Source organism: Dunckerocampus dactyliophorus, chromosome 16 (genome assembly GCF_027744805.1).
Source record: "Dunckerocampus dactyliophorus isolate RoL2022-P2 chromosome 16, RoL_Ddac_1.1, whole genome shotgun sequence".
In the NCBI taxonomy this organism is placed as follows: Eukaryota; Metazoa; Chordata; class Actinopteri; order Syngnathiformes; family Syngnathidae; genus Dunckerocampus; species Dunckerocampus dactyliophorus.
Genome location: NC_072834.1, coordinates 23,447,143 through 23,474,052, shown reverse-complemented (window position 1 = coordinate 23,474,052; position 26,910 = coordinate 23,447,143). Strand labels below are relative to the sequence as shown.

The 26,910-nt window shown below is 41.5% G+C and overlaps 1 protein-coding gene across 4 annotated transcripts in view; it reads right to left on the bottom strand.

The window, feature by feature from the left end:
* Positions 1 to 26,910, bottom strand: part of pcdh1a (protocadherin 1a) — a 149,451-nt gene that overhangs the window by 39,355 nt on the left and 83,186 nt on the right. The gene's annotated exons all lie outside the window — the stretch shown is intronic.

Here is a 26,910-nt window from a genome sequence, read left to right as displayed (position 1 = left end):
ACAGACACGGAGACATGAGAGATTTATTTGGAAGCAACGCTTATCCTTTTGTTTATGTGCTCCGCTGAGAGACCCAACAGGCGGTATTACTGCGGTCGTCGATGAAGTAGACTATAAAGTATCGGTACATCTGCAGGAACTGAAAATGGAAGGCAATATCGAGTTGTTGTCCCCTTGGCAGCCGTAACAACTTACACTCTTCTCAGAAGACAAGACAAGATTCTCAACCCATGAGTTATCATTTCATTTAGTCACCTAGAAGGGCGTGTCCCTGCACTTGGTCTATTATTATGATATCATTCTCCTTTAGCTTCCCAGTGACCCTTAACCGGATCAGCAGCAGGCCATGGACGGGTGGATGGATGACAGCTTTCAGTAAAGGAAGAATGAAAGCAGTCTGTTATTTTTTTGGCCGTGTGATTTGTGGCGTTGCCCGAAATTGCTGTGTTTTGGTTTTTTTTTTACATAGTTGTGGTGACCATGAAGGAGTAAGATCGCCGCGCACCCGATGCAAAACCCGTACGTTGAACGTGCCTACCACATGCGTACGAAACCCCAGGCTGCTCGGACGGACGCCGGTCGCTTCATTCGTACGGCTAACGCACGCAAGCTGGAAGACCAACGTGCGTTAAACGTACAATAAAAGCGCTGACCTTGCGTTCCATGCGGGCGAGCTGCACGCTGTGCGTACCAACAATATGCGTTGCAACAAGAATGAAGTAAAAGTATATATTTCCATAGATATTACAATAGAGACAAAGCAAGCAGAGGAAAAACAAATACACATCGATAAAGACAAATACAGATCAAATAAACCACACAAAACAAAGCCGTAGGCGCCCCTGCGGCTTTACATACCCGAGGTTTCGTGCGACTGAAGCGCTCTCGCCGTACGAGCACGCACACGACCGACTTGCTCGAGATGCATGGAGCACGTAAGAAATATGTGAAAACCAACTACATATGTAGTGCGACGTACAAAAAAAAAAAGACATTTTGCCCAAAGCTGACACCAGCAAGACTTGCGAAAGGCACACGTTGGACGTAAGACCAAGTACGTAAGTTTGCCTTGCAACCTGAAAAAACATAAGCGGCCATAGAGTTTGTTTGACATGACAAAGAACCTCTGTTGCTAGCCTACGGCTCCAAAATCTTGCGTTTTATGGCACTTAGAGCGGCCGTAGGAGTCCGTACGACCGGTTGTGACCAAGGCTTCAGCGTTCCAGTGGCTCTTACGCAGACTAGCAGTGGGAAATGGATGGATGGATGGAAGTGGCAGCCTTCAGTAGAGGAAGATTGGAGCGGGGCATGAAAAGAGACGTTCCATTATCGTGCACACACAGAGCAAAAGTAATTGAGATAATAACCAGATGCATACATTATTAAACTACAACCAACATTTGAAAATGTTTGCATTGAAATATGTTTCCAGACCATGTTTCTGTTATCAATATGCAAGTAGAACATGTTGACGCTCACACTTGTGCACACTCTCCAGACCTAGCCTGCATTTCCATCCCCTCCACACACAGAGCAAAGCTTTGTGACTTATAACGGATAGCCAGTGGCTTCTTATCTACTCCCGACCACCCTTCCCTACATCTGCCGCTGTTGCTTGGACTGCATCCATTTTTAAATACAGCCCTCATTTCTGATCCTTGCATGAGCACCTGCTTATGTCTCGGGACTCCATCTTGTACAGTTGGAGTTTATATTGTGTACACAATGTTTCCACTGACAGACATATGGACACCTGCTGCTGGTGGAAAGCATTATTTGGAATTTAATTTGGAATTGCATATCTTTAAACCAACGGAGAGATTGGATCTACCCTGTCAACGTAGGTGGCCTAACATCACAATGCACGCATCAAGACGCGCAAATGGCCACCCCCGTTAAATCAAGAGTCCATTAAATATGATCTCTGCATGGTGCATTAGAAGTGTATGGACCATTAAATATAAAACACAAAACAGCAGCAGGCTGGACAGCGGAGTGGTGCCGATGCTGCCTGCAGTTAAACTTGGAGGTTTAAGGCTACGTTCACACTGCAGGTCAATTCCCATTTCTTTGCTCATAGCTGACCTGCATCTGATTTCTTCAGTACAATTCAGTACAATTCAGTACAACAGTACAATTCAGGTTCCGCGGGTTTTCTCTGGGTACTCCCGTTTCCTCCCACAGTCCAAAAACATCCATTTTAGGTTAATTGGTGACTCTACTATATTGTCCATAGGTATAAATGAGAGTGTGAATCATTGTTTGTCTACAGGTGCCTTCCAATTGGTGTACGCCGCCTCTCGCCCAAAGTCAGCTGGGATAGGTTCCAGCATACCCCCGTGACCCTAGTGAGGATAAGTGGCATAGAAGACGGATGGAGACACTGTAGAAAACAACTGATTCACTGTTACTTGCATTTTGCACTGCCTGGCAACCTTACCAAGCTTGCTGCTTGCACACGTAGAACACACACAGGCACACCTTTGATTGGCACAAGCTTTAGCCAGTTAGACGCAGACATGTGGTCACACACACTGATCCACTCAGGAAGGAGTAACACCCCTGTGTGGGCGAGACTCAAGAATAGTATAACAAGGTAGGCACTTCCTAGTTTGAGAGTTCCTGCTTCCTCCTTGAAGAGGCGGAGGTCCAGCACTGTACTTTGGGACATCTTACAGGCAATTTCTTCACCAAAAAAATTGAAAATACAGAAAAGTGTGTTCGACTGATCTCTTCTCGGGAAAAACAAACCCGTACTTTAACTTGACAAAAAGGTACTTGCAGATGTAGGCAAAACCTCTTCTTGTTCAAAAAATTATTTTCTAAAGTGTTAGTGAAGCGGCTCATGTCAGTGCCCCATCACTCCTGGCGCCAACATCCACCCACACGCTCCTCGAAACAGACATTGCAGGAAGTTCTCCATGAACTGGCCAAGTTCTTGCCCTCTTTCTCCTACGTTAATCATTTGGTAAAAAAAAATAAATAAATAGTTTAATTGTCACGTAACTGTGTTCGCTAGCAAAGAACTACAAAGTCAACCACTGATGACATCATAGACAGGCAACGTAGCTGACATCTGTTTCATGTTTCCATGTATTAGCAAGCTGCTAGCGAGGATGTTTTGTGATTTAAAAAAACAAAAACCAAAAAACACGCACTGTATTAACAACACAAGACGCTAACTGGGCAGTGTACGCAAACCAAGGCAAAATTAATAATGAGCAAGGTGAGCCCATCAACACCAATGAGCCACTATGCCAAATTTATTCCCAAGTGGTAGCAACAAAGGCAACAGAACAAACTTTCCGAACTCACAACATATCCACCGGACCCAGTTGTCCCACCTGAGAAAAAAACCCCAAAAACAACTACATTGAAATGCAGGGCCTTCGTCCCGACTGCCAACACTCACTGAGTCGTTAGGTCAGCAAAGTAAATACACGGAACAGCGTAAAATGCAGCGAAAGAAAATACTGCTCTTTAATACAGTTGACAAGCCAGCATTTCAAGAAATGCTGCCAGAGTTTGACAGACAGCAGGAAATGCCTGTGAGAAAATCCATGTCACAAACGGCAGTTCCACAACTTTACAGAGTGAAAGATGACATATTAAAGGAAATCTTGAACTATTCTGATACATGGTAATGAAAATGATGATGATAATATTTGTGGTTTATTTGGTCTGAAAAAATTGACAATGGTATCGTTTAGCATCAATATGTGGGACAATAAATGTTTCAACATGTGCTTGCATTCTTTTGTTTGTTTTTAAAATTAATATTGAAATCCCGTCTCATCTCGTTCTTGTGGACCCAATGTTGTGTATCGCCTCGTCTCCTGACACCCCTACTTTTTTACATGTATCCAATGTTATTTTAAAACCTATTGTTCTTATTTGATCACTTATTGCTTTTATAATTTTGCACAGTACTTTGTAAACGGTGTTCATAAAATATGCTACAGATATTAAGTGGACTATTGAGTCTGACAATATCAAAAATGTAAATTCTGTCAATATTATTCGTCCTACTTTGTTTCATCATTTTTCCCCACCAACCCAATGAGCATCCAAATCCCCATATCAGCATACTTTCCCGCAGCTTTTGAAGTTGAACAAAGCAGAAAAGACCGGGAAAATGACTGCGATTTAATGGAAAATGAACCCTGAAGATCTTTACACTGGAAAAAAGAGCATTGTAATTTTGGGACAGTCACTATTTCCTTGTTACATGCTGATAAGATTTGATGAAAGAATAAAAGCATGAAGGAGATCCTGAAATCGATGGCTTGAGGAGGAACAGGGTGGCAAATAAATCATTCAAGATCACACCCTTTATCAAATTGAATGGATTGTAAATACAGTTAGGGGACCATTAAATTTGGTCTTCTAAAGATCAAATTACTAATGGCGACTTACCGCCGATCGACAACAGAAAGACGACCCAATCCAGCTCCCCACCCCCACGCCACACGAGCATCTCTTGCAGAAGTCGGGAAAGCACTGAGACAGCAGAACAGGTCTTCCTCTGCTGTACCAGCCAGCCCGGATCGATACCACCAGTCTCTGATTTCCACCGTGCAAACCACTTTTCTGGTAAACAAAACCCCTGTCTAGAAATCACGCGTACGTGCCAGATATGGAGAGAATGCTTTTAGAGTGCCGTAAGAGCTACAAAAATGGTGTCCTTAATACAGTTAAAAGGCTTCAAAATGTTTGCCGTTCATCTCCGACCATCTCCGCCGCTTGTGTTTTTTTCTCTGCGTACCACCGCATCTCTCCATTTTTCTTCTTATTTGAGTTTTAGTGTGCATCATATTTTTTTTCTGCAGGCAGTGCTGCTACATCAATATATCACACACTGTGTGCAATATGAAGCTGTCGTGGGCATAGACCAGTTCGTGTTCAATGGAAACTAAAAGGTATATTTCCCACTGCAAGTGGAGATTCCTGAGACCAAACAATGGCTCCTTATAGTCCTTATGATTTGTATGCGCGGTGCAGCAGCAAGAAAAGGGAGTGGGGGCTTATATGGGCCAAAAAGAATAAACCATTTGTTTTCTTTCCATTAAGCAGGCTCTTCAAGGGTATACCGTTGAAAAGTAACATTATTGGACCAAATTATTTTCACAAAATGATACCAGGGGTGTCCAAACTTTTTCCAGCGAGGGCCACATAGCGATAAATGAAAGGATGCGACTTTGCCACTTTGATATTTAGTAAAGCCGCACATGTAGATATGCTCAGGAGTTTATGCACGGATTTCATCGCAGCTTTGTCATAGAGCTGAAAAAGCCTGTTATTAATGTCAACTATGCTCTTTGCTCTTTTTTTGGTGTTGCTGTTTATCTCATTTTCCAAATATTTCAACTTACTCCTTAAATAATCTTCGGAAATGTTCTTGTCGTAATATTATGACTTTATTTCTATAATATTTGGACTTTATTCCCATTTTATAACTTTTTCCCCAACACAATTTTCCAAAAATTACAACTTAGTTTTGTTTGTTTCTCATATGATGACTTTCATTTTTTCCTTTAATATTTCAAATCTATGCTGCTAAAATGATAACGATTACTCTTGTAAAATCGCAACTTTTTTTTCTTAATATTTTGACTTTATTCTTGAAACATTTTCCAAAAAGGCCTTTTTGTTTTGTTTGTTGATTTTTTTTTGGTTTAGTTTTATTGATTACATTTTTAAAGAAATGATGGATTTTTCCTTTAATATTTCAACTCTAAGCTAACTTTTTTGAAATACAGGAAGTGAATACATACAGGAAGTGAATACATACAGGAAGTGAATACATGTACTGCAACAGATGTGCAACAGATTAAATAGACTTTGCTTCTTCCTGCTGCTTTTGGGCATGTGGAGCTGAGAATTGTAGTATGTGACGTATTCCATTGTAACTTGTGTGCATGTTGAAATAAAATTAAACCATTACCATATTTTTCTTTTGATATATTGACTTTATTCTTGTCAAATTCCACCATTTTTTCCCCATTTCTGTTGCTGTTGTTTTGTACATTTTCCAGCTATTCCAACATTCTTTTTTATAAATTTCTTCTCGTATTTATGACTTTATTCCCATCATATGTTTACTTTATTCTTGTAACATTATACCTTTTTCCACAACCTAATTTTCCAAAAAATACTTTATTTTGTTTAGTTTATTTTTTGTTTAGTTTGTTTTTTTTAATTTAATTTAATTTTTTTCTTTAACATTTCAATTCTATGCTACTAAAATAAATAATTTCCTCATAATATTCCAATGTTATTCTAGTAAAAAAATAATAATAATTCTCTTAATATTTTTTAACTTTATTCTTGTAAAATTACTGCAGATTTTTCCATTTTTGCTTTTTTTTTGTTTTTTGTTTTAGTTTTCTTGTTAAAACGATATTTTTAGAATGTACCGTGTGTACCGTGGGCCAATAAAAATACAGCAGCGTGCTGCAAATGGCCCTCGGCCACACTTTGGACACCCCTGTATTATACAGTCTAATAACTTCTCATAGCGGCCTTCAGGACACACACACACACACACACACACACACACAGTAGCACAATCAGAGTTACAAAAGTGTACTACTTGTATCTCTCCAGAGCAAATATTACTTGTCCTAATTTCTCTCTCTCACACAGTTTTTGTGATGTTTAATCAAACATCCCACGAAGCTGACCGCACAATACGTACAGTCTCTTTCTTAGCACGATGCTACGGCTCAGAGACTCTATCGATGTGAAAGGGGCATTCAGTTGTTCAAGTACGGGGTCTTATTTAAACTTATCCGCAAGGCTTCACTCCAAAGAGCCAGTGTGTTTCCAGGGTATGATAACTAGCAAAGAGATGGGAAATAGCTTCTCTTTTTAGACTGAACACAAATCCTTTGCCAGGCCTCGGGGCTGCAGGGATGTGGCAAGACAGAAGGATGGAAGGAGAGGCTGGTCAGGAGTGGGGAGTTGGTCAGGCAGACAAAGACGGCGCTTTGGCTGGAGGGGACAAGCAGAAGGATTGGGCTGTGGGAGACTGGGGGCGGTAGTGGGGGATTGTTTAGGCTTTGTGGGTAGGAGTTAGAAGCGATGGGGGCGAGACTGAACGAGGCAACATTTATGTGACAACTGTATTCACACCCCCTTTTAGAATGAGTTTAAATAATTTCATTGTACGCATAATATTATGATCCAAAATCAGGTGGAGGGATTGCTTTTCACAAGGGGACTGAGACACATTTTGAAGTAGTAATAAACACCAATCATCCTTTGCCTCCTACACGGAGCCCCCATAGCATTTAGAGACACGCTGCCAGGAACACGATCATCTGCATTTCCATAAACACATTCATATTGCACAAAGCCAAAAATATAAACTGGCAACAATTTCACCAATTAATAATCTCTTTGATGCATTATGTTTTCATGCAGAAGGTGACGTCAAGTCAACTACAACTAAGCGCAGTCGTCCCTCCTTTATCGCTGTTCCGGACCCGACCGATCATAAGTAGGATTCCTCACTTATAATGGAATACTTTCATAGCCAGAGGATAGAAAACCTGTTTATGACCTTCTGAGTACACTTTTTAACATTTTTAGAGCCCTGTAGACATGAAGTAGCACCCCTATAGTGACCTGTACACTCTTATTACCCAATACAGTAGACATAATAAGAGAAAATATGACCTACAAGACATAATTAAGACATGATATAGACTCACACACACACACACACACACACACACACACACACACACACGGCGCATTGAATGTGTGAGTACAGTACATCTTCCAAATGCCTTAAATTTGTATTTCAGTTCATTTAGCATGTTTGTGCTTGAAAATACTTCATTGAGGCCAAAAACATGTAAAATGTACTTAAATATGTATATATTTTTTGTATTAGTAGGACGTAGTCAACTACAAAACAGCAAGGAAACGATTTTTCATGAATACACAGTTGTCCCTCGTTTATAGTGGTGAACTGGTTCCAGACCTGACCGCAATAAGTGAATGTCCAAGAAATAGGTTTCAATATTAATAAAAGGAATATTTACATAGTTAGAGCACAGAAAACCTGTTTATGACCTTCTCAAAACTTTTTAAACATTATTCGAGCCCTCTAAACATGAATTACTGTCACCTTTACACTCCTATTACTATAATGTAGTAGTAATAATAGCAATAAGCTCCGCTAATGCTTAATGCAAACAACAGCGTGGATAGAAAACCATAAAACCTTGTTGGAGGTTTTTGGAGTTGTTTTAATAGGCGCAGTAGGTGTGGCCCATTACGTGCATTAATTACTGGCCTATTTTTAAAAAATCTGTTTTTATATCTTTAGAACACACATAAAAGAGAGAGACGTGTGTTCATGTCCCACTTGACGATCGGGGATGATCCCAAAAAAAGTGCACTTTTCCTTTAACTCTAAACCCGTCACTTTATTGTGTTGTTATGCAGATAGAAGTAACATTTGCAATAAAATCAGGTAAGAAAATGCACTGATGGACGTTGACCTGTGCTTGCAGGTGTATGAATCTTACTTTATCTTACTTTATGGGAAGGTTTGTAAGTGAAATACACAAAGTCTGAGGCTTTGCAAGCATCCAGTCGCCACAAATGTATCTTTGTTTGCTGACATGAAAAGAAAAGAATATAGATCGCAAACATGTTGTATAAGGATGACTTAAGAGCAACCTGATACAACCTGTTCTAAAATAGCTCGGATGGAGAAAGGAAATAAGGAAGTGAAAACTACAAAATGATGTAAACATGTAAATGAAAATATACATGGAAGATCCGTTAGAGCAGTGGTCACCAACCTTTTTGAGCCCAAAATGTCTGGTCTCGGCCGTGAAGCTAGGAAAGAACCACCAAGGTGCCTGCACTAAGTATAAACTTATAATGAGGGAATTTACAACAGGGATCGACAGGGCAAATCCCAAAGATCAACTGGTCGATCACGATTGACGGGTTGGTGACTCCTGCTTTAGAGAAACCCTTCTGATTCCATGAAAGAGCGGCATTGAAAAGTAGAAAGAGATTCTTATATGAGATTCAAAGCACATTCATATCTAATTTGAATATGATCATTGAAAGATCTCCTTCATCGCTTCACCATCACAGTTACTTTCAAATGTGATGTGATGCATAATGACGTGGTTTTAAGTCCATTTTTCATCCAGCTTGCAGCTTGAAATGTTGGCATGCATTGGGAAGAAAGGATCCACACTTGTAAGAAAACAACGTGTAAGTACACTTGTATGGAGCATTATCACTGGGAAGTATACGTCATTTGGAAGAGAAACCCTGCTTGGAGATTCTGTATAGCTTCTGCTGATTTGCACCACTGGTCCCGAGTGGGATATTGGACCCCACTGCTGTGCTTTCCCACTGCACCAGCTACTCAGTCCATTGTGAATACCCCAGAGATATGTGACACCACTTTGCCGTCAGGTGCCCTGTCACTCAGGCAAGCTTCACTGATTGCCAGAGCACCGACTTGCCGGTACTTATGCAGATGCCGAAGCTTTTTTCATCAACTCCACCACCTTTTCACTTTCTGCAGGGTGGTCGATGAGCTAGACTTTGCATTTGCATTACTCATGTCTGGGTTTTGGGGTTTTTTTTACTCCGCATTGGTTTTGACTGGACTGTATGCATCGGCATCATTTGAACTACCTTGAGGGTATATATTGTAGTGGCACATACACTGTCACAAATAGGGTCAGTTTGTGGTATTAAAAAGGTACGATCTACAAACAAACGCTTCTCGAGGTAGACGGTCGACTTGGTTCAGTATAATTTTCAACAAAATAGCAGTCATGCCAAATTGCTGCTGGATGTTCACAACGGGCGAAGCAAGTGCAGAGAAGAAGAGACAGATGGACGCCCACCTCGAGTTTTGTTCTTTGCAGTGATCATTTCACTGATGACGGCTTTGAAGGAATACTTTGACAAGAAGCATTTGGCTTGAAAGTATGGCAAAAACACATTTTGAAAAAGGATGCTATTCTGCTGGTACACAGGACATTTTTTTTTTTTTTTTTAAAGAACGACATCAAAGTTGCCACAGACAGAGTAAGTCATGTCTTGTTTACATCATGTCTTCTAAACACTTTTCCATGATAGCGACAAGGCTGTAAAGCATTCTACATCTTATATACTGTACACATCTTTTCACAGCCATAAGTATGTTTACTGTGGGGAGCGGGAGCGACAGCTGCGGCGGCGACTAAATCTACAATAAAAAAGGCTATAAAGACCCCTTTACAATAACTGAAGGATAAGCAACTCCAGAGTAATTTACACTTACCATTCTGTGTTTTGAAGGCGACCAAGCTTCATCTCCACGTCTTAAGGCTTAAGTCCATGTTCTGCAAGTTCTCTATTTCATCTCCAAATGTTTCTGCCTTCTTTTCTCTTTGAAAGCTATTGACACATGGCTCAAATCATTGTTATAATCACTCGTCATTGTTATGTCTCGTACGCCGCTATGTTTGTTTACCTGAGTGATGGCACTCCGATGGCGTTACTTCCGGAAATGAGACCGAACATCGAGAGCTACTTCGTCATGTCTGGCGCCATCAACTATGCATGTAATTTTTGCAAATTTACCATTCACTTTAAAAAATGTAACAATGGAGAATATAATTACAATAAACAATAAACAATAAATAGCTAGAGATGTCCGATTTTGGCTTTTTGCTGATATCTGATATGCCGATATTGCCCAATTCTCACTTTTTGATTCCGAAATCAACCGATACTGATATGTGTAACAAAGATACTGTTTTTTTTCAGTAATATATTCTCTTCTCTGGATATGGACTTGTCGATGTCCTTTATTCAAGCACATTTTTGCCAAGATGAAAGCTAAGCGGCGAGCAAGGTAGTGGAGATTGAAGCGGTACCTTCTCTGATCATGGGACATGGGAATTCACGACCGGACAAGATCAAAGAAAGACAAGACCTTCAGGGAATGCAGCTTACTGTGCTTCACTGAAACAGGCTAACAGCTAGCGGACTTCAGCACAGTCAGAGCGGACAGGGACACAAGAGCCTGTGGAAAGTGCAAAGGAGGTGGGCTTGCACATATAAATGTCCATCTATACAGCAGTTTTTGAAATCGGTTTTCATTATAGGGAAAAAAACACATACCGATATCTACCGATATTACATTTTATGCCAATATCAGGCCTATATTATCCGACTTTCCTACAATTTGAAGCAAAGTTGATAATCATGTCAGGGACCCTTTAAACATTTTTAAGGCTTAAAAACCTGCAGAGACTCTGGACTGGACATGAATGTGAGTCTGTGTGTCCTGGTCTTGAAGGCAACCGTCTCCCTAAGTCATCTGGCATGGAGGAAAAGGGCTAAAGAAAATGAATGAATAATTGTTGCGCAGATTCACTTTGTCAAACGTTATGTGCTGAAAATGCAGCATTTCTGCAAGGCGACTATGTTTCATAACTGTGAATAACAGCCGGCTATGTGAGTGTAATTTGCCAGTGGAAAATACAGCTCCTGCAAAAACAGCTTGGGAGTCATATCTTTTCCTGGGATAAAATTAAACAGGGAGCTTGAGAAGGTGAATGTTTCCAGTCTGTATGGCGTCACACAATGAGACAGGTGGCTGTGTAAGGTTATGAGCACAACGGTCGTACACAAGAGAGGATTTTTATCTTTTTTTACGACAAAAAGCTATCTATGCAGCACTCCCAAGTTTTCAAACTGGAGAAACCCTCCGTTGAGGTGTGCCCAGCGTGTACTGGAGCTGGAAGCCAGCCATTTCCTATTGAATCACAGTTATGTGTCACTCACATATTATGAAATGGGTTCCCTTCCCATGTTAAAGGAAACGGCTGATGTCTCAGTGCCCCCCGTGATATGAAAAATTCAATTTAAAAGCACGAGAGAAAGAATGGTGCAAGGCCTATTTTCATTCGCCCCACATGGAGAGATATGAGAATGACGCGCCATTGTGTGGAGGGAGCGATGCCAATCGTACTGCAGAGAAATTCCTTCATAATTCAATTCAATTTCTTCAAAATCCCAGTGGCGAGCTCCTCTGCCAAAGTGAGGCGGCATGATGGAGTCAAACAGGCAGGGCTGCAGACTAAGATGGAAGAAGGGGGACTACAGATTGAGACGGAAACAATGGAGGAAATAGCGGCTGAGTCACAGAGAGCCGCCAGACTCGCTGAAAGGTACGAGTGGACGGGAGAAAATATTTTAGCAGTGATTAATTTTGATGATTGGAGCATTTCAAGTACAGCCAAACTAATTACATCTGTCAAGCGTCTGACAGCCATCGGAGTAAATCAGTTTTGTATGGATCTAGGCCGGACAAGCTGTTACTGCCCATTTTTTGCAGCATGTATATTGGTCGAGGTACTGCATGTGACATTAGTTATAGACGCGCTAAGACAGGGGCTTCAAAGTGTGGCCCGGGGGCCTTTTGCAGCCCGTGGCTGTTTCTTTATTAGCCCGCGGCACAAGAAAACTAAAATGGGAAAATCGGCAAAATGACAAAAATGGGAAAATCGTCAGTCATTTACAAGGATCAAGTCAAAATATGAAGAAGAAAAAGTTGTAATCTAACGAGAAAAAGTCGTAATTTGACAAGAATAACGTGGCAATATTATGAGGAGCATAATTAGCATAATTTTTTTATTTTTTTTTAAGTTGCAATATTATGAAAAACAAGCCAAACACCAAATAAAGTTGTAATTTTTGGGAAATCATGTTGCAGAAAAGGTTTTAATCTCACAAGAATGAAGTCAAAAGTTGTTATGTCAATAAAGTCATAATTACGAGAAGAAAAATGAGAGAGATACCTGTAGACGCATACATTTACACACGCACAGTACACACAGAGAAGTTATTCTTTGGTAGATCACCAGCGCTGTCACCTCCGGAGCCTTATTTCACCCTTTTTATGATGAGCACTCCATTGTAATTCTCACTTGTGAAGGTGACTTTGGGAAAAGTTACTTGAACTGTGGTTCTTCTCATGTTTGGCATGTAGACATTAACACTTCCATTACTTGGAGGTCTCTGGACTGCGGGCCAGACTTTGGTGGGTTAAACCGGTTTTAAGAACGCTCAACTGTCCCCCTTTCCTCAGTGAGTCTGTTTGGTGTTGTTAAGTCCATCTGATTGAATGCTTTGCTTTGACGGCATTGCCAGATAACATAACTTGCTCTCAGTGCTGTCTTTGAGGCGATGTCCATGATGGCTTTTCTTTTACCACTTAGGACTCCTACTGCAGCAAGACATTTGGTAAGTGATGTCCATGTCCATGATGTCCATGATGGCTTTTCTTTTACCACTTGGGACTCCTACTGCAGCAAGACATTTGGTAAGTGATGTGTTGTAGAAGCCCCTGCTTTCTATTTCAATTGGGAAGTAGTGGGTACGCCATCCTCTGTTTTCACACTCGGCAACTAGGTCTTGGTACTTCTGGCATACGCATTGGACAGGTTCTCCTCCATTGGAACAGTGAGTTCTATTATGATTACTGTTCTTGTTTTTTCTGAATAGATGGTGATATCAGGACGCTTGGCTGTTTCTGCTATTTGAGGAGGGAACACTATTGGCTTATGTTCCTCAGAATCTCCCAGTCGTTGGCCTTGTGTAAGATGTTGGTAGACTCTTTCTTTGGGAGCGGTATGGTTGGCTTTCTGTAGGCGGTACCATCAGCGGTGCGGAATGCAATGGTGTTGATATAGCCTGTGTCTTGTGTGCTATATTCTCTCTCATTGGCTTGGTCTATGAAAGGCATCAATCCTGATGTCATTATTTTCAGGGTTTGGTCATGACGCCAATTGTATCGCCCGCTTTGAAGGGAGTAGTTGCAGCCATTAAGGATGTGGAACAGTGAACAGTTGTTGTGGTGGCAAAGTTGGCAGGAGCCTAGATTGGTTTTGCCCCATAGTCTTAGGTTTGCAGGAGATGGCAGCTGGTCATGTACAGCGTTGAAATGAAATGACAGTAACTCTGGTGTCCAAGCGTACAGCAGTTTCTTCCATGATGTGTCAACTTGCATGAGTGATTCCCATTTCAGCCACTGTCCTTGTTTAGCACAGCTATACAGGTAAACAAGCATATCATCTTCATCCTTGACTAGACTCGTCAGGCTATGTCGGTGTTGCTGAGGCTTCATATCTTTGATGAGCTTCTGGGTCTTTCTGGATCCGAGACCTGCTCTGTCTGCCCTCTGCACATTTCGTTCAAGATTAGATGGCGTTCTCTCTCCTCTAGTTCTTTGAATCCATTCCATCTTACTTGCGTTGCTTTCTTTTGGATGCATTCTTTGTACAGAGCCTGAGTACGTCCATCTACAGAGTGTTTGTTGAGATGGTATTTGGTGACTTGCATGCATTTGACAGATGTACAGTAGTGAGTCTCTTTAATTGCAAGCCATATTTCTTCCTGCTATGGTAGAGGGCAGTGTTGGTGGTGCATCGCCTTATTCCAGCTCATCTCTTGAGATATCTGGTGCAGGTAGCCTCCAAGTTTTCGACATAGGTAATTGGAAAGTTAAATATGGTGAACTCCCAAGTCATTTTTGGTATGATTGTGTTGTTGTAACTACTTACTACTTACATACTTCCCCACATAACTCAATGATTGCTGGTGTAGTCCTGTTGTTTGTTTCTGTGGTTTTGTTGTTGTTGTTGTTGTTGCTGGTGTTATCGCTCTCTGTATTGTCCCCCCTCTGTCTTCTTTCTCTTCGTCTCTGCCCCCTCCTGCTCCGGTCCGCCTGCTCCAAATTTGTATCAAACTAAATCAAATACAATCTATGGAACAGAAGAAGAGTATCTTACATGTGAGGAAACATTTCCTCAATTTTTCAATTTTAGTAGCATAAAGTTGAAATATTACAGAAAGGTAAACAACCACAGGATTTTAGTGAGGCTGCTGCACCTTTTTCAGGCTTTCTAGACGTTGGCGATGTGTGGGAAAAGGCCCAAAGTTTTAAAGCTGCTAGACTGATTGGCGCTATGATTTCATAAATGTGACAGTGTCTTGACCAGGTAAGGAAAGAGCACAAAGTCGAGACAACAGGTTGGAAGTGCTTCCGATCTGACGTCGCCTTCTCACAGGGCGGCCGACCTGCGATGATGCTTGCTGGTTGTAATAAAGTTCTTTGTTCTACTGGTTTGCCTCATCGGATCAGATTCTTCATGACAACATCATCATCTTCTAGTTTGGAAAGACGGATGGCCTGAATGCACATCACTTTGGAGAAAAGTACAATGAAAACATATACAAATATTTGACAATATACTGCAATCTACTAACTCTTCTGTGTGCATGCTGCCCGCCGAGACCAAGAGACCGTACGACAAACGCAGAACAAACGCGGCAAGCTGCTGAAAGCTATGCACAGACTGAACTCTCTTCCTACCTATTTGGAGACGAGAGACGAGGAAAACAGACACGCAAGCACATGGCCATTAATTTAGAACTGTCACAATAAAAAAACTTTGCTGGACGATAATTGCCTTACAAATTATTGCTGATAAAAACTATTATTGTCAACAGTATATTGAGATCATTTTTTCATGAATGCAATGATGCCGTGTGGCATAATCATGCGAGTACGCCGAATTAAAAGCAATAAACTTGAATTTCTGAAGAGTATTTAACATTGTAATTGGAATGTCAAAAGCTTTTACATCAAACTAATGAAACAAACATAATAAAATAAAACAAAAAAGACAAAAACACCCCAATGAAAACACGTCTCTTTTAGCAAAAATTGCACTTCAATAAAAATCATAATCAATCACAATATTTCTGATTTTGGATCACTGTCACTTTTGTTATTGTCTGAATATTGAAAAAAAACACAACAACTGAGAAATAACTCGGAAATAGGAGTTCAAGTCAAAGTCCATGTTTTGAATGCATTTGGTGCACAGTGAGGTGTTACGCTTGGGGAATCACGGCAGCCGAAACGTAAGTTTTGTATGACTTATTTCATTGTTTTTGTCACAGACCTTTTCATGTCGCAAAATGACGTCGCGCAAACCGGCTGAAATTGACATCAGATGGTGTTTTACACACAACAGGCACCGAGAAAGAATAGCAAACCGTTTCCTATGTTGCATTTTCACATGACTATGGCTTCAAATCACTGTCAATTTATCGAGGCTGGAAAAATGATCGAGTTTGTTTTTGTTTATCGCGTGGTAAGTCGATCTATTGATTATCATGAGAGGCCTCTATTGATTTAATATCACCCCAGGCCTCGTGCTCACGAGACATTCTTCTGACCGAGAAATCTTGTCCCATTTTAATGATGCGAGATCTTGTGACACCCCTCGTTGGCTTCTGACTAGACAATACCTGTGTTCAGATGGACAGTACTTGAGTTAACCGGCTGTGGTGCTTGTGTGTGCTGGGATCGATGAGCAGCTGCTTGTGAAGCCCCAGAAAAAATGAGCTGGACCAACGAGGATGACAATGAAGGAGTGCACCCCTTAGTGTATCCAGCAAGCATATAAACCAAGACTAAGACACACAGGAAATGCATATGGACTTTCTTTTATTCCGCCATCATGTCCTCCGTTCACATCCCTTCTTCTGCTGCCCTCGTCTTTCTCTCTAGACACACACACACACACACACACACACACGCACACGCACACAGTTGTTTTTTGTAGGTGCAATAGCTCCAAGGCAAGCAGTGTGGAATTGGAGTCTTCAAAGAGTCTTGGATTATCAAAGAGACACAGCTACCAGAAAACTAGGGGACACGCTGCAGAGGGGGAGGGAAAGAACATAAGCGAGAGGCGGGGAGGGGAGAAGAGTGCAGGAGAGTCAGCGTGGGTTTGGGTGGAGGATGAAGTGATCAGACAGTGGAAGGGGAAAAGGGGGGGTGGTGGATAAAGACCAGGAGTCCTTTTGTTCATATACTGTTAATGGAGAGAAAAAAACAGCCAGAGTGAATGCATTAAAAAACAATCACACAGGCCCTAATGGTCCTGATAGGCAAGACTGAATTCACATCCTTCACTGTCTGTGTCGCCACCTATTTCACCCCTTCCCCCCCTTGCAAAGAAAATTTCATTTCACTGGAAGCACTGGCCTTGAAATACCATAATGTTGTTACAGTAAAATCAAGTACTGCTGCAGCGGGAGCCACCGAGTGTGAATATAGCTGCCACATCTAATGACAAATCGGAGTGTTCACGCCATTCCATACGACAGGATGTGGGAGTGCTGCCGTGAATGCATCACCCTTTGACAAAAAGCTCTTCGTCAGCCCCTCTGCTCCGCAATGAGCTATGGGTGTCTATTCTCCATTCCAAGGACACGTCTCACGCTCAAGCCAGTGTGGGAAAGGGATTCTGGTGGGTTCGCCGTCGTTGGCTGTGGGCCATCATCTTGTAATGATCCCGGTCATCGTGCAACAGCCGACTCCCACAAACCTCCCGACACGAGCGACTCAGTTCCAAGGTTTTCGTAATTGTGTGAATGCGTAGACTTAGTGCTATCATGCTAAGTGCTAGCATGCTAACATTAGTATAGTAGCATTTTTAGCCATTTTAATTAGTTTTAACATTGGCAAATACTTAGCACTATCATGCTAGGTTTTTAACATGCTAATGTTAGAATTGTTCACATGCTAACATTAGCATAGTAGTAGGTTAGCTGTTTTCATGAATAGAAACCCATGTAAAACACTTAGTGTTATCATGTCGTGTTAGCATGTTAGCGCTAGCGTGCTAATGTTAACATAGTAGCATTTTTGTTACACTTTTGTAAGTATTAACACATGCAGACACTTAGCTCTACCATGCTGGGTGTTGCATGTTAATGTCAGCATTGTTAGCATGCTGTTAGCATTGTAGCATTTTAGCAGTTTTCATAAGTAGAGGCTTATCTAAACACTTAGTGCTATCATGCCAGGTATCATTCATACATCCGTTTTAAACTTCAGCACGTTTCTGTGCCGTTTCAGCACGGCTTCAGCTCTTCTTCGACACTCGCGCATTCACACGCAATGCCTTGTGACATTGCATACCTCTAGTTCATCTTTCATGTCTGATGAATGGTGGTTGACGCGCCATGTCAGAAACAGCGTAATTTCCGGTGTATAGGCCACTACCTTTTTCGCAGGTTTTGAACCCTGCCGCTTACACAGTGATGCATCTAATCCGATTAGCTCCCTCATCATGGAGAACGCGTGGAGAGCTGCCGGGAGTAAACTGCAATACCAAATGTGACCAATAGATGCAGTTACACTTTAGTAATGTTGAGCAAATATCTGAAGAAGAGACACTTGCGTCCGGCATTCTGCTCGGAGCATGTGTCCGGCCACAGCGCACCTTGCTGGGCCACCTGGCATGGCCCCACCCGCTCTGCAATTTTTCTGGTTGGTTACCGTTTACATTTAATCTTTCTGTGTAACATCTTTGTACTCAATATCCCACGATACAACGTGGAAACATGCAGCTTGTTGACAAGTGTGGCTATCTGTTTTTCTCTTTAAATTTAGTGGGTGTGGCTTAACTACCAGTGCGTTCTACAGTATACAGAGATAACGGTAAATGAACATTTCCATTGCCAGTCTTTTCTGTGCACGACTCCTTCAGAACACGGTGGTTTCCTACGTGAACAAACACATCCTCCTGCCAGCACCATGTGGTAATGTTGATGGATGCCACCATCGTGTTTGTTCTGAAACAGGCAGCACTTGTTAGCCCAAGAGATGCTGTGTGTTGTTCCATGGCAACTCGGAGGGAACAGAGCAACAGTCAAAGAATTTGTCAAATTCCTGCAATTATTTCTTTTTAAAGCTCAAAATGGTTTAGATCTTCCTTCTGCCGACTGAGGTCAGTATCATATTTCAGGAGTTATTTCTTTTTTTCAATTTTCTTTCCGGTTCTTGGGACCGCATCTCTATCGGTGAAGTAGTCAACGTTTTCAAATTTCATTAAAATATGAGAGCAATATATTTGGTTCTGGTCTCCTATCATCAAGAGCCCAGAATGAAAGTACACCGAGTCTACATAGCAGTTGCCGTGCGCCTCTGGCAAGTGAAACTTAAGGTTGTGTAGACGTGCGAGTTGAGCTTATGTGACTGAGAACATCTATTTTTTTCCGTGGGTTACCTGTGTGTGTTGTGCACCTCTGGTTGTGCTATGTGAGTGTATGCTTGTCAAGATGGCCACCTATGAGAAGTTATTAGACCAGAGGCGTCTAAACTTTTTCCACTGAGGGCCGCTGACAAATCAAAGAATGCGGAGGACACTTTGATACATTTTGTAAACATATTTACAATTTGTAGATATGCTTAGAAAAGTCATACAGTATATTTCAAGAGAAAAACAGCCTTCATCTGAAAGTGTGTTATAGCTGACCAATCGTCGAATGTTTTCACGTTTCTTTTTAACAGTATTAGAGCCTTGTAGATGTGAAATCACACCCCTTTAGTCACCTTTACACTCCTATTTTTCATCGTTTACAACACATTTTTAATTCTTATGCTGCAGGGACTCGAGATGGCCGCTAGCTAGCAAGCTAGCAAGCTAACCAGTTAGGCTCAAATTTATTTCTTGTTAACTTAAGAAGCCAAAAACAAACCACTTCCTCACAGGATTGGAGGGAACTTTTTAACTCATAATATCATGACTTTATGCTTGGAAAAAAACTAATTTTTCTCGATAAATTACCATGATTTCTTGTTTTGATGTTATTCTCATGAAATTACTGCTCTTTTCTTCCGTTTTTGCTGTTTTAATGCATTTTTTTTGTAGTTTTCCTGTTTAATTGTACTTCTAGAAAGTGCAGAGGTCCATTAAAAACCAGCTGCGTTTGAGAGCAACATCCATCATCTTCACTCCCAAGATCGTCTGAGACCGGCCACCTGGACAGCTGCTGCAACAATCACTTTGCGTCAGAAACCGTCTCAGGGAAGATATTTAAAAGCAGCCCATTCTGTCCATGTGGGGGCAGTCAAGGGTTTCTCGTGGTATAACCTGAATAATGTCAAGTATATTGTTGTCTTGGAGATCAGTAAAGTATCTATCTACTGTATACACAGTATGTAGAGGGAAGGGAGTATCTCAGAGCTCCATAATGTGCTTGGTTCCATGGCTTGGTTTGCCATGTGAAGAACTACAAGCAGAGCTAGAATGACCGCATTTTCTGGACTATTAAGTCACACTTTATTCATGGTTTGCCTGGTCCTGCCACTTATACTCCGGAGCAACTTATATATGTTTTTTTTTCACACCGACAGCCGCGAGACGGCGCCTGAGGCTTGTGTGCCAGTACCTGCTACTTCAACTTATAGAGACAACTGAGAAAGACAGAACACAAATGCCCCCAAAAAGAAAATCCTATTGTGCAGATTACAAGCTGCAAGTAAACTGGGGGTGTTTTGTTTAGGGTATAGTTATCTGAATAACTGTTAATGTGTCGTGTTAACGTACCACCTATTCAAGTTACGCCTATTTAGCCCGTTGTTCTCCATTTTATTGTTATTACATGACATGTCTGTTCTTGGTCTGATTTTATAAAATGAATGTTTTTCTTCTTCATTGTGCATTTTTGGCTGTACAACTTATACTCCAGAGCGACTTGTAGTTCGGAAAATACGGTAAGTACTAAGTAACGCTGGCAGTGGGACAGAGCGTAATGAAGCAGTTGGCGACATAGAGAATGCCAACACAAGGCTTCCACTCGACGGCAAAGTCAGGACCGCTTGGGGAAAAGTGGCAAAAAAGTCTGACTACGTTAACTTGAAGTTAAGTTTCCATGAATGCATGCGTTCCTTGGCCACAATACAGTATGCACTCCGCTATAATCTAAATGAGATCCAGTAAAATGTGCTTGTGTCATAGATTCTGCCCTTTTGCATGAATTGAACAACATAACGGTGGTGTAGGACAGCATTGCTTCATACTGTGCGGTGTTTCTAATGCTTTGGGAACCGACACCAGAGAGGCACTGCGGCATGGCAGTAAACAAGAGGGGAACAATAAATGAAATGTCATCACCAACCGTGCCTGAGGAGAAAATATGTGTATGTGTTATGTTCTACTTGTAGTGTGCTTTGAAGTTTAAACTTGAAGTGAATATTAAAAGCTGTGGTCACTGAGTTGTCATCTTTTATGTTCAGCAAAGCCATTTTACTTTGTGCTTAATGGAGATGCGCTTTATCCAAGGTGTTGCGTTTGGAAAAACTCAAGACAAGTCAGTGGAACCTCTGTTAGTGTCAATAGGTTCCAGAAGGTCCGACGGAAACCGAAGCGAATGCTAACCGAATCAGATGATGAACGAAAAGGATAAATGAACATTTAAGGCCACTTTTAACTTGATTGAAAACGCCATGACTTATTTCTCCCATTCAATAGTTTCTCACCTTTTTTCTAACCAAAATGCAAGCACTTTCAAGCAACTTTCTTTGGGCCTAATGCGGGTTATTTTGTAGCTGGGATCGATAAGCAAAGCAGAGGCTTGTGGCTTAACTGTGTTAGCTAGCAAAGAACTACAGAGTCAACCGCTGGCGACACCGCAGTCGATTAACCGGCGACTATTACGGTATTTAATTCATCGTTTTTTTATTTCAAAATGTAAATATCCTCTAATTTCAGCCTCTCAAATGTGAATATGCTTTAATTTCCTTAGTCACCCATAAAAGCAGAGCTATTATCTTTGTGTTTTCGGCAACACGAGATATTCACACACATCAGCTTTGACTTTGACTGGAAAACAGTGATGGACATTTTTGCCTCTTTTCTGATATGTTGCGAACCAAACCACAAACTGTTTGTGTTTGTTTGTGTATGTTCATCGACTGCCATGACTCGATGGAAACAACAAGCTTCAGATTCATCAACTAAGAAAATAATCGCTAGTTGCAGCCGTAAATAGCAAGCTAACATGCTAACGTTATAAGTTACAAACACAGTTGGGCTCCCGCAGTGTGTCTTAATTAGGGCCCTTTCATTCCTGCATTCACGGAATCTACTGTTAAATGCGGAATCTCGAGAAAATTGACAGTGAGAATGAAACGCTCTAAACGTGAGGAGAAAGAACGTTAGCGTGGGGAAATATTTCCCCAGCGGACCGCTCATTCATAGCGGCATGTCCTCACAAACACTAACCAGCCCATCCTGAATTAAACAAATCAAGGCGGCACCCGGAAACATCGGCTACGTCGGCGAAAAATCTTTGAAACTTTTACTTGCCAAAGCGTACAGCGATAGCCAGTGTAAGCTAGCTGAGTTAGCTCGGTGTAGCATGTGTGCCACTCAGGCTGTGTGAGTTGTGCTTTTGAGTTTGTTAATGTAACCCAGCGTGTTGGGATGGCCTCGGACTTTGTGCAAGATGTGTACGAAATAGGGACGACAGCTAGCTAACTCACTTAGCAACAGTCAAAACACATTGTCAACACACATCACACTTCCGGCAGGAAAAAAAAAAATAAGTGCGGCGCACATCCTGTCTAATAATGGTAATAAAATAAGGGCGTCATTAAAATGATTTTACATTAATAAAGCTAGCACAATTGCATCTGCAACTACGTCTTCTGTAACCACAACCCAGATATGATCGTTTGTTGAGGACTTTGTAGCAATGAAAAGTTAGCAAAGCTGCATCCGTTTCTGAAATACCGGCCCAAATTGTTATAATGCACGCAAAGATTTTTGCATTTATTTACTGACACAAAAAACAAAACATCGATGGTGAGAAAATAAGCATAAAAAGTAAAACAAACAAAACAAAAAAAAACCCGGAAAAAAACAAATGTAGGAAAAAATAAAACAATTCTTGAGAAAAAAACAACAGATTTCGTAGGGCCCTACTTCACACCACAAGACGCGCACAACATTGTACGGCAACATTTTTGCGTTTATTTTTGGTGTAAACCGAAACGTACGCTTACCGTGGCGTTCGCTAACCGGGGCGTTCGCTAACCGGGGTCCCACTTCGCACACGGTGCCTCTAAAGATGAGTCTAAGTGCGGCTGAGAGCAGATTAACAACAAAGGAAATATATTAATTGATATTTCTTCTTGACATCATGAAATGAGATGATGGAAAGCAGAAGACACAAATGTAATATGCTTTTGGTGTCGGGGGAGATTGGTGCTCTCAGCGTTTGGAAATAAAGAGAAAGGATCAGTGGTAAAACTTAATTAGGAAGAGCACAGGATTAACATTTTGATTAGTTTTTGGGTTAAGAAAATGAATTTCCTTTTTTCTTTTGCTTTTTTTTTAACCGTGACCCTCATTTTCTTAAACAGCAGGGACCAAATACGCTTGCTGTGAGCCCAAAGTAGTACAAAAGTCAGACAGAAAGAACATGACCCCAAGTTTGAGGCAGCATGCCACTACGTTCTAAAAAAAGGATCATTTCTCGGTGCAGAGAAACAAAAGGTAACGGGGCTGAGAAATGGATGACACGATGAAGAAGACGACCAAAGCGAGAAAAATAGCCTGCAGAAAAAGACCAAAAGGAAACGCATGAAGCCACCGTCTGCCACAGCGTGGAGGTGAAGGAAGAATCAAAAGAGGGAAGTTGACAGATTGCCATGGTGATGTAACGTGAGAGACTATTCTTCCAGACAAGAGTAATGCTATGAAGATTCCCAAATGAAGGAGGAACTGAAACATGGTGGACAAACACGAGCTGCTACAGTCGTCAAGTTTCGTAGATTCACTCTCACGGTTTTGCAAAAATATATCAATGAACAAACTATGCTGATTCGTGGTTGAATACAGCCCAAAATATGCAAATTAATATGCAAATGTTACATTATTTTTTGCCTTAATGAAGCGGTCACTACGTGTCAGCAATGTTGTGTGAGACACACAAGCACCAGACTTGATCTCCGGAACAACAGGCTTTTATTGCAGGTATGAACGACCTCGCAACCGATTCACCGTGAAGTATTCCTCAACGTATTATGATAAGTACGGCGACGTACATTAGTGATGTGATAAAAAAACATAAAAAGATAAAATACAGTAATTTACTGAGGTTAATTAGATCCAGACCCGACTGTGATGAGTGAATTTCCACGAAACAGCTTGAAAAAAAAGCTGCGACAGAATGAAGCCGCAAAAAACGTGGTGAGGAACGACGGCCAGCTTTTCACATCTGCCGGAATATCGTTTGACTTTCATTGCTTAGCCGGCTTTTGATGTTGTGCAGCATTCTCCATTTGGCTTGAAAAAGTCACATGTTCTATGCCTTTAACGCGCGCCAACAAGTTGTTTGTACCTCAGAACCACGGCCACATTTTTTGAAGCGGCTTTTAAAAGCAATACAGAAATAGAAGTGACACTTTAATAGCTCGTCGTCAGCCTTGCGGGTTGTATAGGTGAAGAGAGACTCGGAGGCAGAGGTAGGATTTGAATACTAACTAGGAATTGGCTGCAACTTCCACATTCTAAACTTTGCTTAATATTGAGATACACCCCTAAGAGGAACATTCTAATGCTTTTTAAAGTGAAGTTTACTCTGGAAAAACTTTATGTTGTGTATGTATCATCTTCCATTACTGTGACATTCTGCTTATTCTGCAGGGCGACGTGGTTGGGGGGGGGGCTGATGGTTGCTGGTTTGATCCTCGATCCCAGCGTCATCATTCAACCTTTTTATGCACTGCAACATTCAGCCTGCATTTGCACTTTCCAACATTTCGAATTCCGCCGTTTCGTCACATGCTAGATCAGTCATGTCCCAAATGATGGTTGCTGGTTCCATCCTCCAGCCTTGTGTAAGCGTTTATACATTTGAACAATTTTCATTTCATTTTTTATTCAAATCTCAACATTTTAAATCCTGCTGTTTGTCCACTAACTCCTCCCACACTTGAATTGTGAAAAATACGGTATAGTAGTCTATCCGCATAGCGTGGGAGAAAGTTACCGTAAATTTCGGTGTATAAGATGCTACTTTTTTCTCAAAAAAGAACCCCGCAGCTTATATAGGGGACCCCTGATGCAGGCTAGCTATCAGGACCTTTCTGAATATTCCCACATTTTCCATAATTCAATCTTTTCTGCGACATTTTTCCCCATTGAAAATGTCCCTCTAGTGGTGGAAATTCCTTTTTCATTTCACCTTACACGTAACGTGCCGCTTCTTCTGTGCTTGAGGCGTCGCTCAGGTCACAGAGTGGTCATCTCTCAACTTGGTAATTGCTGGTTCTATCCTCAGTCGGTGAATGGCTTTCAACACATTTCTAGGATATTTCAACATTCAGGCTGCATTTCACTTCAGCTTCGACATTCACACGCAATTCCTGCAGAAATTGCTTCATCTCGTTGTACTTTATTATGGGTTTTATCATGCCTTGTTATTATAGCTTTCTTTGCTAACAGGCTTGAAGAAGTCCTCTTATTTCAGTGTGAGTTATGGCAATTGGAAAGCCCTACCATAATATCCCTCCTATTGCACTATCCGCTCAGTATAACCGCCATTTGCTTCTTTAACCAAATAATTTACCTTACGTGAGAAACGGGGAGCAGAAAGGGTATCACAGGGAGTATCTGACTGGACCAAAAAAGCTTTCAGTTCAAGTATTGAGGTCAACAGACCACAATTATTCCGATGTTTGCATCAGTCTGAAGAATCACAACCGCCTGCCGTGGACAGAGTCTGAGTTCTCGTTACGCTCTGAGCTTGTTTAAGTCAGCAAGCAGGCCATTCAGGTTCTGTGGCTCCAGTCAATATTTCCAGGCAGAAGTTGTGCAGCCATAACAACATAATGGCTGTTTCTGGGTACACTTTGTCAGCGTGCTCATGTCAGCCACTAATGCTTAACCAATCTCAGGTTTGCTACAAGGACTTACCCGAAGACCGTACTTACGTAGGAGATTGTCGGCTAGCCTCTGTCGCACACATCACTCAATTTCCTGTGATATGCCGTAAAATGAATCGTCCACATTCATTGTGGAAATGGTTAATAATGCCAGGAGGGAGCGATAGACGAAGAAGAAAATGGGCTGTAAAGAATCCGACATGAGAGAAATTAATCCCCAATATCGTTTCCCTGTTGGATACCTTATTGCCTCTCAAAGTTGCCATCGTCAGAGTTAATATCTACTGCTGCGGTATCTGGCTGAGAAGCATGCATACACTTATGTTTTGTTTGAACTAGAGCATAATTGGATTGGGGAGAGGGGATGAAAATCCTTCAACCATGCTTACAATTTTATTTCCCCCCCCCTCTAATATAGTCTGCATGTGAGTCACTGTTTCACAGTGTGTGTGCATGCCTATGTATATGCCGTGCTATAAATAGCATCTCTTATGGTCTTGCTTGTCAAGATTTGTTACCCTGCATCCCAATTGGCGATGCATTGGAAGGGCTGGATGATTTTGGAAATGTGTGCATATCATCCTTGCACTCAAAGTAATTATTTTGATGCAACTAGATGGCGAGGCCTCATGCTCCTCCGGCTCACCAAGAAACAAGGAAAAAAAAAAAAATCACGCCTAATTAGTTTCACTCTGGCCTTTTTCATCACTGGCTGCAAGCGTCCAGTCAGAGCCAAAGCAGAGTATGCGCTCACAATTCCAGCAGTAAAGAAGAAACGAGGCAGAAAAACAACTTATGAAAAACCATCAGATGAAGAGATTACGTTGTTTGAGTGAGCTGCTTTGTGAGTTTAGTTTGTGGCCTTTAGGAGGGTTTGTGGGGAGAGCGCTGTAATCCAACTACCGCATCTCAAATCATCGCACAAAAGCAATGGAACATAAGCGCAGAGTCACGCCCTCTGTCTCAGCGACCACATGCAAGTGAAATCCCGCCGCAGCTCTCACTTCCTGCCTCAAATCGTATTTCACTCTCCTGGATCCAACGACCCTGCTTCCCACCTCACACGACAGCAGCCAGCAGCAATATCTCATATCCTCATATCTATGATACTG